Here is a 13,395-nt window from a genome sequence, read left to right as displayed (position 1 = left end):
AGCAGCCAAACAGGAAGGAAAAGCGAAAATTAACAAATGTAACCATTGTTTATGAAAATATTTATGGATCAACATCTTTTTGTTTAAAAAGGAAGTAGAAAAAATGCCACCGGAAGTGGAGGACAGTTCCGTGTGTTCTGAATGACGCTTCTACAGTTATCATTCGAGCCGCTTAACGTTGCCACTTCTCTGCTGTGCTTGTGTAGATGTTTTTCTAACCTTCCACGGTGGGTGCAGTAAGTCTAGAATCGCAGCTTCCTGCGCCATACGCGGTTGTGCGCGATTGCCAGGCACGCATTGTTACGTAACTTCCCAAATAACAATATGAGTCTGTTGTGGCACTTGTTAAAGCAGTAAACGAGGGATCCAAAACAACTGTGATTGTTCTGCCAATATATATTTCAGTATATTTCTTCCAGAGCTAACTAAAAAAAACGCTACTATAGTCGGATACAACTTAAGAGGAAGCTTTAGCTCGGGCCCAACTCCGACGCGGCCTATTCAAATACGTGTAAAACGCAAAAACGTTTTTTGGAGATAAGCCCTAGACCAATTTTAATGAAGTTTGTTGCATTCGAGAGAGACAGTTAAATTGTAGCGACTGTTGGAAGCAGAATTTCGATTTAGGGCCTGAATTTTGTTAAAAAGATTTTCAAATATTCGACAGTTTGAAAAAAATAGAAGCACGACGTTTACAAATCCATAGCTCTGCATCAAGAACAGATATCGCACTTCTGTAAACAGCAACCATTAGACCATTCAAAGCGGACAAATTTATGTCATTTTACATTTTATGTGAATTTTTTACATTATTTACAAGGGTTCTGCAAAAGCCGTATTTCCATATTACTAAATTTTTTTTTAGACTCATGTGTAACATATCACTTTTGTACGCTTTAGGTGTACTTTAGGTGCAATTCACAGAATTGTGATATCATTTCTCGTTGCCGAAAGACAGAGTTGTAAACTTGATAGTCTCGTTTTCTGAAAATTTTCAATTCTTGCCAATTTTTGATAAAACATTGATAATCTAAACTTCGAAGCCAACGGTCACTAGAGTTTTAAGTTTTTCTTTTAAATGCAAAAAACGAATTCTCTTTTTACATTACACGTATTTAGATAGGAGACCCTGAGCTAAAGCTTCCACTTAAAAGGACACTAAAGGTTACCATAAAGTCAAGTTGAAGTGATAAAGCATTGCTCTAGAACGTCTAAGGCGTCAATATAATCGCGAATAGAGCTATAGTAACCGAGAAATTGAGGTAAATGCATGCCACGATTTGAGACTCTCCAGCGACATTCCGGTACTAGCCCGATGACGAAGGCACTCCTCATCATATTTTGTCACTAGTACTTAACTACTCGTAATAAAAAGATTACTTCATTAGAGTAGAAGACAGAAGAAAATGCCACTTGTCTACTTCTATTCGATTCTGAGAAAAAATAACATTTTGACGTTACTCTTGAGTAGTATGGGGGATCGAAAGGTTTCGTTTTCGCTCAACTCAGCGTGCTCGATTTTGCGCCGCGCCCACTTTGGAGTTTCAGCTGTTTCGCTATCGCATTGTGCTGCGGTGGTCCTGCTGGCTCGCGAAACTTGCATTTGGAACAAGCAGCGAGAATGCCACGTCCATATGATGTCGTCAGATGCACGAACGGTCTGCGGAACTTGGCCAATGGCAGTTGCAGCAGTGAATCCAACGTTACTTATCACTGTGTGCCAGCGAGTGAACCTCTCCGTTCGAAGTGGTTAAGTGCCGTACTTCTGCCACAGCGCGCTGGCGAAGAGCCGAAAAATCACGTAGCGCGCTCGCTGCATTTTTGTCCAAAGGATTGCAAGTTCAACGCCGACTTACTCAAGTCGCGTGGAGTACCTTTCAAAGCAGGCCGCCATCGTAGTAGTACGCAACGACGCTGGCTGCGCGAGCCCTCAGCAGCAGGTCACATTCATCAGTGCTTAAATTGCTGAACTCGAGCCCAGCATTGCGAGAAAATGTGTCTTTGTAAGGGTCGTCCATTGCAACAAGCGTCGAAGTTGGCGTCATAAAATAAAGAACCAGCTTATCATCGAGCGCTTTCCCTTCCACTAGCCACCATAGTTCCGCTTTCGCGCTGCTGTTGGCTCTGTCTTGGCTTTGTTTCTGGCCACGCGTTTGTGTTTTGTGCAGAAAAACCGTAGCGCTGTCTGCGGGAACCGTTTTATTCACCAATGGCGCAACGTCACTTGAGACCATGACGTCAAAACTCCTCGATTGGAGGGCGGGTGATTTGAACTGCGCTAGAGGTACGTGGACGCTTCAAAATGCATTTTCTCTTAAAATAAGTCTCTTCTTCACGCGAAACAAGCGTTTCGAGGTTTCTTGGATGGTATTTCAACAGTCCACGCTGACTTAATATTAACCTTTAGTGTCCCTTTAAGACTGCATTGAAGCCCCACCCTCGCCCTCATAACCGCAAGCTACTGCTCCTCCGCGAGGCTGCAAGGAATGCGTACTTCAAACATTTTCTGTTACCCAAATAAGGCGGTAATTACAAAAATAAAATTATTAACGCATAGTTTTATACCTTTCCCTCGCCTATTACAGTGAAACCTCGTTAAAGCGTAGTTGGCCGGAGCTCCGAAAAAGTACATACTGAACGGTAGTACTCTTTAACCGAAATAGCATGAGATCGACCACTTACATGTCAAAAACTGAACTCAGAGAGAGTGCGATGAAAGGGGAAAAAACATGCAGTATTTATTCACTTCACGCGACAAAAATGTTATTTTTGTTTGATGCCATGGCGGCCTAGCAGCAACGACAGCGGCCTCAAACTTGCTGAAGCTGAGCTTTTCAGCCAGCCCCCCTCTTCTCGGCAAACACTCGCATGGCAGATTCCTCGTTAGCATTACATATTCTCCATGCACGCGCACGGTAGCGCTGCAGAAGTCGCGGGGCGCCTTTTTCATTGCGGGCTGCTGTTCTCGCCTTGACGATTGTATTTATGAGGCTGACCCAGCTTCTGCCACTGTCGGGCCTGAATCGCCCGTGCCGCCACTTTCCGTGTTGTCCTCATCACTGTTGCTAGCCGACATTTTGGTAACAACAGAGGCAACGATGGCGAAAAGTCAAAACGCGTAGCCGACATCTTTTCACGGTCGCAGCAGCACTGCCGAGCAACTTCGCGTTCCAAATGCCATGCACCGTACTCAACAGCAGATACCTGTCGCGTGCCAGCGCTGTCTCGTGTCATGTTCGATAGTGCGAACAATGTCTAATTTTTCTTCTTTGTTGAGCATCCAGCATCTTCTTTATCCGAGCTTCGGCATGACGCGAGTCCTCACTTGCCCGACGCCACAACGCTCTCTGGCACGCCACCGAAATGATGTGGCTTCACGCACGAACGCACAGGGCGCTTGGAGGCCGTTCCGATCTCTGAGGCTTGTTCTGCCGGGCTGCCCGATGGAAGCGACGCACCGCCGTGTTTGCACGATGAAAAGTGGAAACACCATGTGTTAACCGATACGTACGCAATAAGCTGGTACGGTTTGAGCGGATACAAAACACATTACGTTCAATGGCAGCTGAGTCAGGGATTTGACTTGACTACTTCTAAAACGAAACTACTGTTTAAGCGGGTACGGTTTAATGAGGTTTTACTTTATAGTAGAATGGCGAATGCCTAATTCATTATTGAACTGAAATAACATGCTCGCTTCACAACAACTATTTGTTGTGAAGTTTCACTTCAGTTGGCAGTAAAGTTTCACGAGTAAAACGGAATCAGCAGTGAAATGAACTGCACAGCAGATTTTGAAGAGTGAAATGCTCAGACTCAATACATTTTGTCCATGTCTGTTGCACACCTCATTGCTTCCGTTGACGAAAAGACTCTTGAAGAACAGCAGACGCTCCGAAGGTATCAAGTAGGACGCCATTTTTAAAAGGCCGCATGACGATTTTGTTTGCTTCTGCGATTGGCTGGTCGAGTAACACAACTCCGCGCGGTCTGTGTGCCTTTGTTGTCAACTGCTGTTCTTTAAAGTCCTATTTTACTAAAGTAATCTTTATGTTACACGTTCGCTTCTTTACTTGTTCTTAGGAGTGTTATCCCTGCGCTTCTTTACTGCGCGAGTCAGTCCATTTGATGTGGTTCTTTGTTTGCCAAGTAAGGGAGAGGCGTATCACACAGGCGTACCTATAAAATACAGCTTATTTCATTTCTCTTTTGCGGGTTTATGTGTTTTTATGGTGAATGGTGGGCGTTATTGACATTTGTACTAGTAAAGGTACCCCCCACCCCCACATTTGCACAGAAAAGTTACAGAAAAGCATTAGTAATAACGTAATTGAGGCAAGTGCAGGACACGATTTGAGACTCCCGCAGAATATTCAAGTACAAGTCCAATGACATGGGCACTCCTCATGATAATTCTGTCACTCATACTCAGCCACTCATAATAAAAAATAACGTTGTAGTGCATTATAAGACAAAAGAAAATCCTACTTGTTCAGTTCTATTTGATTTTTGTAGAAAAAAGAACTCATTGACGTTACCCTGGATAACTATGCAGGTGGTCAAAATGTTTCGTTTTTCCAACCATGCGCCACCCACACTTTCCCATTTCAGTAGTTTCATTAGTGCATTGTGCTCAGCTAGTTTTGCTGTCTCGCAAAACAAACACAAACTGCAAGTAGCAGGGAATTCCATGTCCATGTGATGTCGCAGGATTCCTGAACAGTCTGCACCACTTGACCAAGAGCAGCTGCAGCAGTGAATCCAGCAGTCTCCATGGCCGCTCGTTTGCGTTTCGTGCAGAAAACTGTTTACTCACCGTCGGCAGTAAAGGGTGGCGCTGCTGCTGCCCTTTACTCAAGTGGCCCACTCAAGGGCGTGCTATTTGAATTACGATAAAGGTATGCGGACCCTTCAGACGCAATTTTCTCGTAAACTAAGTCTTTTCTTGGCCCAAAACAAGTGCTGCGAGGTTTCTGCAACGGCATTTTAACACTCCACTTCCCCTTAGTATTCGCCTTAGTATACCTTTAATAAGAGTAGACCGTAATGTACATCTTGATTTCTATGTACCTAAATTACCGACAGCTCGTTGCATTCATGTTATGCAATGCTGGGAGACTTTCGACAATGTGCAAATTTTGTACGCAATAAATTTTGTGAAAAATTTGCCAATATGTGATATTCAGCCTTTTCTTTTCTTTATTCAATTCAATATTCAATTCGAAATTTACTATTCTGCATTCGCACACCCCTAACATTTAGGGTAGGGGAAGAGAGGGAGGAGAAGCTGTGATCGGCTATAACATGAAAGTCAAACAAGGTACAGGACGATGAATGGAAGCGAAAAAGTAGACTGTAAAGTTAACAGCATGATCATGGGTCATGTTTGATTTATAATGCTTTAATGGCCACTCCGTAGTGCCTCATATGGGTGGGATGGGGAAAAGAGCAAAGCAGGGCCGAGAAATCTTTCTTTTTAATTGGGGAAGTGGTGAAAAGGAGCAGTTGGCCATCAGTGGGAAGAGAGAGTTCTGTATTGTGTAACAATGTATCAGTTTTGGTTTCACTTCTGTTTGTGCCAGCACTTTCGTCTGACTGACCACTTTGTGTAACTCCTATGTCACCGTGACCTCACTGTTTTAGATACCAAATTAATCTTCAAGTTACGCAACGCAGGGATCCATGAACTTATATTGAAGTGGACTGAGGCACACTTGCCAAACTGCACGCAGGTAGTAAAATTAGGTGGTTATACATCCATTCCACTAGCCATACTTTCAGGAGTGCCTCAGGGCTCAGTATTGGGGCCACTGTTACTTCTACTCTCTATCAATGACATCAGCAGCCTGAGAGACAAAAATGTTCAGTTTAAGCTTCTTGCTGCAACCGTTTAATGTATACTACAATTACTAACCAATGTGGCCAGTTGCAAAAACCAACAAATGTTCGCGGAATTTAGATGACTGGTGTGGTAAATGAAATATGGAAATAAATTACTCAAAATCTAGATATACACATATCTGTAAAAGAAAAACTGTCTATACTCATATAGCGTTGGCAGACACCTGTTAGTGAAAGCATGTCACTTTAAGTACTTAGGAGTCACAATAATGGAAAAATTGGCATGGAACCACTAAATAGATAATGTTCATGTGGCTGCCTATCAAAAGTTATACTTCTTGAGAAGAAAGCAAAAGCATGAATCTCGCCATGTAAAAATCGTTGCTTATAAAGCTTTCATTAAACTGGTACTTGAATATTCATTGGTTATTTGGAGTCCCCATGAAGTGACACTTAAAAAGTAAGTTGGAAAGACTTCAAAGATTGGCGGCACGTTTTATATATTCGAGGTACCCGAGGACGGACTCAGTGACGCTGATGTTATGGTCTTGTAACTTAGATCTTCTTGAGTTACTAAAGAAGTACAGAATAAAGGTGCTCTTTCATATAGTACAGCATCAAATCAAAATTGATCTACTTGCGCCTGTCATCTATATGCTCCTGTCAAAAGAAATCCATGAACCAACAACGATTACATTATCCAATCGTACAGAGCTCATAGTGATACACTTCGGAACTCACATTTCCCAGATGTGATTGAAATGTGGAATAATCTTCCAACCGCTATTGTACTGAAAGATGCGAGTAAATTTAAACATCTTTTGCATGCGTATTTACATAAATCACCAATCTTATTTTGCTGTGCCAATCTATGTATGTGATCTGATATGCATTGCACATAATTTTATGTACATGACTATTTTGCCTTCCCTGTTACGACTCTCAATTTAGGGTTGACAGTATTAATAAAATGAATAAATGAAAAACAATAAAGGATCATGTGGCTGGCCAATGGTCTTGCCCCAAACTTTGGAAGCATCCAGTTCATTTCTTTTGCCCGGTGCTCCACACCTTGGGCTTTTATTTGCTCGCGCAGCCCGACGGTTGCCCCTCACCTGGTCATGCCGAAGTTGTTGTCGTCATTTCAATATCACAGTGAAAACAGTGTTTTTAACAGCCCATGCAGTGCATTGTCCTGTCGACCTTCAATCGAAACCCAAGCCCTTGTCCTGTAATGTCTTTCATCCATTGTTTGTTCATGCTGTATAAGATTTTGTCACAAAAAGACAGGTGAAGATCTACCCGGCGTCGGCGAGACAGACAGTTGTACAAGATGGCGTACACAAAACTCAAGCCAGTGCCCTCAGCCTCTGCTTCTTCTTCTTCAGCACCCACCTCTTGCCGAGTGCGTGTTCGAGTCACTTCTTTCTCAGCGCCGGCGCGTGACACTTAACGGCATTATCCCCCCGCCAAAAGAAACGCATCGACCTGATGCTTACTAAACTACGATGCTTACTAAAAGAAAGTGGAAGTGTGGAAATCGTATAGAATCGGGTTGGTGCCGCCTTAACGTGCGAAATACGGTTTGAGGCAAATAACATGCACTATCTCTGAATGGTGCTGTCGACGCCCAGGCGACGCGGAATCGTCGGGAATGACCTCATAGTTCACTTCACTAACATGGCGTATCCCTTTGTAGGGTCCAAAGTATCTACTAAGCAGCTTCTCAGACAACCCCTGGCGACTGATTGGAGTCCACATCCAGACTTGGTCACCTGGCTGGTACTCAAATTGCCGATGTCGAAGGTTGTAGTGTCGTGCGTCAGTAATCTGCTGCATCATGATGTGTATGCGCGCGAGTTGACGAGCTTCCTCGGCGTGTTGAGTAAGTTGCTCGGCGTCAGAAGTAAGTGATGCGTCGGTGTCGTGCGGGAGCATTGCGTCTAGCGTCGTCTGGACCTCGCACCTGCAGACAAGACGGAACGGTGTGAATCGTGTTGTTTCCTGAATAGCAGTGTTGTATGTGAATGTACGGCAGGACTTGATCCCATGTTTTATGCTGGACGTCTACATACATAGACAGCATGTCAGCAATGGTTTGGTTAGCCGTTCCGTCAGTCCGTTTGTCGGCGGATGATACGCAGTTGCCTTGCGATGCTGCGTGCAGCTCAGCTCGAATATGTCCTCTATCAGTTGGGCTGTAAAGGCAGTTCCTCTGTTGGTGATGACATGTGATGGGGCACCATGTTTTAGGACTATCTGATCAGTAAAGAACTGGGAACTTCGTAGGCCGTGGCACATTGTACAACTTTCGTCTCGGCGTAGTGTGTTAGATAGTCCATGGCGACTATAATCCACTTGTTTCTGCTGGCTAACAAGGGAATGGGTCCCAGAAGATACATGCCGATTTGATCAAACGGCATGCTAAGTGGTGCAATGGGTTGGAGTAACCCCCCGGGCTTCAAAGACGGTGATTTCCTGCGTTGACACTCACGGCAGCTTTGCACGTAACGCTTCACCGTGGTAGAAAGTCTGGGCCAGTCGTATGTCTGGCATACTCTTGCAAGAGTACGTGAAAATCCCAAGTGTCCAGACATGGGCTCATCATGGCAGGCTAGGAAAATGTCATCACGGAGGGCGGCAGGTACTCTTTGTCGCTGGCACTCGAGTTTTTCTTGTAGAGGGCACCATTTCGGAGGCAGAAGGCCAATAGATTGCGAGAAATGTGTCGTGGGATTGTAACATTCTTGCCTTCTAGGTGATCGATGAGAAGGCGTATTTCGGCGTACTCGCGCTGCCGTATGATCAGGTCAGATGCGGTGAAGGCCCCAAGGAATGCGCAGTCTTCGTCCATGTCCTTATTGAAAGTTTTGACGGGAGTGCGTGACAACGTGTCCGCATCTTCGTGTTTGCGGCCCGATTTGTAGACGTTGGCAACATTGAACTCCTGCAGACAGAGACTCCATCGAGCAAGTCGCCCGGACGGGTCTCGTAAGTTGGCTAACCAACACAAGGAATGGTGGTCTGTCACAACCTTGAAAGGGCGACCGTAGAGATAAGGCCGAAATTTCATGATGGCCCACACAACCGCTAGACACTCTTTCTCGGGAGTGGAGTAGTTGATTTCGGCGTGTGAAAAGGTGCGACTGGCGTAAGCAATCACTCGCTCGACGCCTTCCTGGTGTTGAACGAGAACAGCGCCAAGACCGATGTTGCTTGCATCGGTATGCACCTCGGTGTCAGCGTCCTCGTCAAAGTGAGCGAGAACGGGTGATTTCTGCAGGCGCTGCCGTAACTCGGTCAAAGCTGCATCCTGCTCATCCGTCCAAACGAAGGGTGCGTCTTCTCCCGTGAGGTGTATGAGTGGTTCGGGGATCCGGGAGAAATTAGCGATGAAGCAACGATAGCAGGCACACAGACTGAGAAAGCGGCGTACTGCTTTCTTGTCACAAGGAGTTGGAAAAGCAGCAACAGCAGATGTTTTGTCTGGGTCAGGCTGGACACCGTCAGCGTTCACGACATCCCCGAGAAACTTCAACTCTTCATAACCGAAGTGACACTTCTCTGGCTTTAGTGCGAGATTAGCGGAGCAGAGCGCCTCAAGTACTGCCTCTAAATGCTTCGGATGTTCTTCGAAGGTCGACTTTCAACTTTCTATGGTCAACACAGAACTGAAGCGTTCTGTCTTTCTTTTTGACAAGGACAACCGGCGACGACCAAGGGCTTTGGGATGGTTGTATGACGTCATTGTCAAGCATTTCTTTCACTTGTGCATTAATCACGTTGCGCTCTTTTGCCGATACGTGATAAGGCAGTTGTTCGTATGAAACGAGAATCATCATACGTGATTATTCGGTGTCTCGTGATGGGCGTCTGGCGTACCTTAGAAGTAGATGCGAAGCACTCCTTGAACCGAAGTAGCAACTCACGCAGCGCTTTTTGCTTTTCCTCCGAAAGGTCTGAATTGATGTCAATATTGCTGGGTGTCTGAGCTGGGTTGTCCTTTGTCATAGACGCAAAGCATTCAGCAACGTCTGCTATGGGCTCAGCAAAAGCGATAGTAGTACGACGAAACAGGTGCCAATGTTCTTGGCTGAAGTTCGTCAGGAAGAGTGCAGAATGTCCACCTCGAAGCATAATGAGACTGCGGGCTGCACATACACCATGACTCAGCGTAAGGGAGGAATTGCCCTCTGCAACAGCTTCGCTGTCATGCAGATCGTCGCATACGACCGCTACCAGGACATTCGCGCATGGTGGTGAAGTTACACTGTCAGTGTAAATCCGAAGCGCGTTACGTCGGCATTTGTCACGACTGTCCACTGCTCTCTCCGTCGAAAAAGTCACTGTGCGCCCCCGGAGGTCTATAATGGCACCATAGTCTCGCAGAAAGTCGACGCCCAAGATGAGGTCCCGAGAACAATTGCGGAGTATAAGGCAGCTGGCTGGAAACGTACACCCACGAATTTGTACTCTGACTGTGCACATGCCCAACGGTGTTACGATATGCCCGCCAGCAGTATGAATTTGCATTCCAGACCAAGGCGTGATAACTTTTCTAAGTTCCGTCGCTAGTTTTCCGCACAAGATCGAGTAGTCGACACCTGTGTCCAATAACGCACTAACGTGGCGGCCGTCGAGCACAACAGGCATGTCTAGCGAGAGTCTGTCGCTGAGTTCAGCTGCTGTTGTCGTTGAATCGTGGTGAATAGACCATGCTCGCGTCGATAGGAGGTCTTCGGAAGGGCGATTATCAGCGGCCTCGCCCCCGGAGGTCGCTGTTCTTAGTTTTCCTGACGAGGGCTTGGCGATCGTCCCTGCGCTGCCATTGGAGGGCTGCTAGGAGCTGGGGAAGATCACGTGGGGGACAGTAAGCGCGACTGCCGCCGTGGGAACAGTGGCATACCCTGCTGGTTTAGGTACTCTTCAATCGCCCTAGGCCTTTCGCCATATCTGGGCCTTGGTGAATCCATGGCAAAACCTTGCAGTCCCAATGCGGCGGAATGGGCACTCGCAGAATACGTGACCACAGTGATAGCACAGAGGCCTTCTGTCCGGGGTATGCCAGACGTCAGACTTCCTTTCGAGCGGGCGCCGATCCTCCATACGTTGGATCGGTTGCATTGATGGGAGCGGCAGGACGTATGATGCGGTGGGGATGAAATGGGTCGGAGCGCGGACAGGGACTCGCCCCAAAACTTTCGCATACGATGGCCGCTGCAACTGTGCTGTCACAGGCGGCGTATTGCTGCTTGAGACGGGACCTTGGATCGCTTGCTGCACTTCACTTCTCACGAGGGCAGAAAGGGAACCCAGTGTGGGCTGAGGCAGGCGGCTGAGCCGTTGAGGCTCATCATGAACGACAGAGCGGATAAGGTCCAGGAGAACGTCCAGGTTTCCAAAGGCAACCGCGTCCGCCAGTGTAGCAGCATTCGCGTGCTTGTCATACGTAGCTGAGCACTGGTCCGAAGGTGAAGTAGCGTTCATTTGCCTTTCATAGAAAGCTGAGCGACGGTGCAGCATCTTTTCCATCATGGTAGCTTCGGTTAAGAATTCGCCCACGGTCTTCGGCGGCCTTCGAACCAGGCCAGCAAATAGCTGTTCTTTAACTCCCTCCATTAGATGGCCAGCTTCTTTTCCTCTGGCATGGTAGGGTCCACCCGACGGAGGAGGCGCGTCATATCCTCTACGTACGACGTCACGCTCTCATTTGGCAGATAAATGCAGGATCGGAGCGTCCGTTCGGCTCGTTCGCGGCGATCAGCATTGGTGTATGTCTCCAGCAAGGCACAGCGAAACTCGAGCAATGATTTGAGGAGCCCTTCTCGGTTCTGGTACTAAGTGCGAGCACCGTCCTCCAAGCTGAAGTAGACATTTCTCAACTTCGCCACGTCACTCCATTCGTTTATCTCGGCAACGCGCTCAAACTGGGTTAACCAGTCTTCTACATCCTCGAAGACATGCCCGTGGAACACTTTCGGCACTCTGAGATTCTGCAGCAGGTACTGAGTTGCCGTTGTGGCCGTACCTTGCATAATGGTCGATAGAGAAGTCGATGTTGGTTCCATACTGGTCCGTGGGGGCGTCGATGTTGTTACGGAGAGGTGATCAAGCCCCGGAGGTAATCCTCGGATTCTCTTGCTGGCCCGGTGAACAGGGGTGTCCACTAGTATAGGGCTGGTACTCCTGCTACCAGGAGGGGTTTGTGGCATCGGATGAACTGTACCCCGCACCTCCACCAGTTTTGTCATGAAAAGACAGTTGAAGATCTACCCGGTGTCAACGAGACAGACAATTGTACAAGATGGCGTACACAAAACTCAAGCCGGCGCCCTCAGCCTCTGCTTCTTTTTCTTCAGCGCCCACCTCTTGCCGAGCGCGTGTTCCAGTCACTTCTTTCTCAGCGCTGACGCGTGACACCTAGTGGCAATATGCAATCATGCCAAACGAATCAGCAAGTGTTGGTGGACATTTGAGAGAAGCTGCATTTGTGGTGCATAAACACACAAGTGCATCCATTCCCGAATGGTTTTACTATACACTAAGCATCCACTGTACCAAAATAGTTGGATTAAGTAAATATGAGCTTACAAGGATTCATGGTAGATTTCACTGAAAAAATTATCAAACCTTAAGTTTAAAACAGTCTCGGAAGAGAACAGCAATTTACAATAGGTAGCGAGGCACTGGAAGTGGTAGGGGAATACATCTACTTAGGGCAGGTAGTGACGGCGGATCCGGATCATGAGACGGAAATAATCAGAAGAATAAGAATGGGCTGGGGTGCGTTTGGCAGGTATTCTCAGATCATGAACAGCAGGTTGCCATTATCCCTCAAGAGAAAAGTCTATAATAGCTGTGCCTTACCAGTACTCACCTATGGGGCAGAAACCTGGAGGCTTACCAAAAGGGTTCTACTTAAATTGAGGACGACGCAACGAGCTATAAAAAGAAGAATGATGGTTGTAACGTTAAGGGATAAGAAAAGAGCAGATTGGGTGAGGGAACAAACGCGAGTTAATGAATCTTAGTTAAAATCAAGAAAAAGAAATGGGCATGGGCAGGACATGTAATGAGGAGGGAAGATAACCGATGGTCATTAAGGGTTACGGACTGGATTGCAAGTGAAGGGAAGCGTAGCAGGGGGCGGCAGAAAGTTAGGTGGGCGGATGAGATTAAGAAGTTTGCAGGGACGACATGGCCACAATTAGTACATGACCGGGGTTGTTGGAGAAGTATGGGAGAGGCCTTTGCCCTGCAGTGGGCGTAAGCAGGCTGATGATGATGATGAAGTTTAAAACACTAAACAAATGTTTTAATTTGAAGCATAAATACTAGGGGGTGCGAATATCCAAAAATCTTGAATAGTATCGAACATTATATTTTTAATATTCATATTCAATTCGAAAATAGGTATTCGAAAATTTTCGAATATTCGATTGGATACGAATAGTCTAAACAAATCGAATATATTGCTGGCTGTGCATGAGCAAACATGGTTCTTAGCATTTATTTCTGTTCTTGGCATTTTGTCTGTTTTGACATGGTTCTTAG

At 46.4% G+C, this 13,395-nt stretch overlaps 1 protein-coding gene across 19 annotated transcripts in view; it reads right to left on the bottom strand.

Moving 5' to 3' along the window:
* Wnk (Wnk kinase) overlaps nucleotides 1–13,395 on the bottom strand; it is a 541,117-nt gene that overhangs the window by 275,887 nt on the left and 251,835 nt on the right. The window lies entirely within an intron of this gene.

The sequence above is a fragment of the Dermacentor variabilis genome, chromosome 9 (assembly GCF_050947875.1).
Source record: "Dermacentor variabilis isolate Ectoservices chromosome 9, ASM5094787v1, whole genome shotgun sequence".
Classification (NCBI taxonomy): Eukaryota; Metazoa; Arthropoda; class Arachnida; order Ixodida; family Ixodidae; genus Dermacentor; species Dermacentor variabilis.
This window is presented reverse-complemented; position numbering and strand designations above follow the sequence as displayed.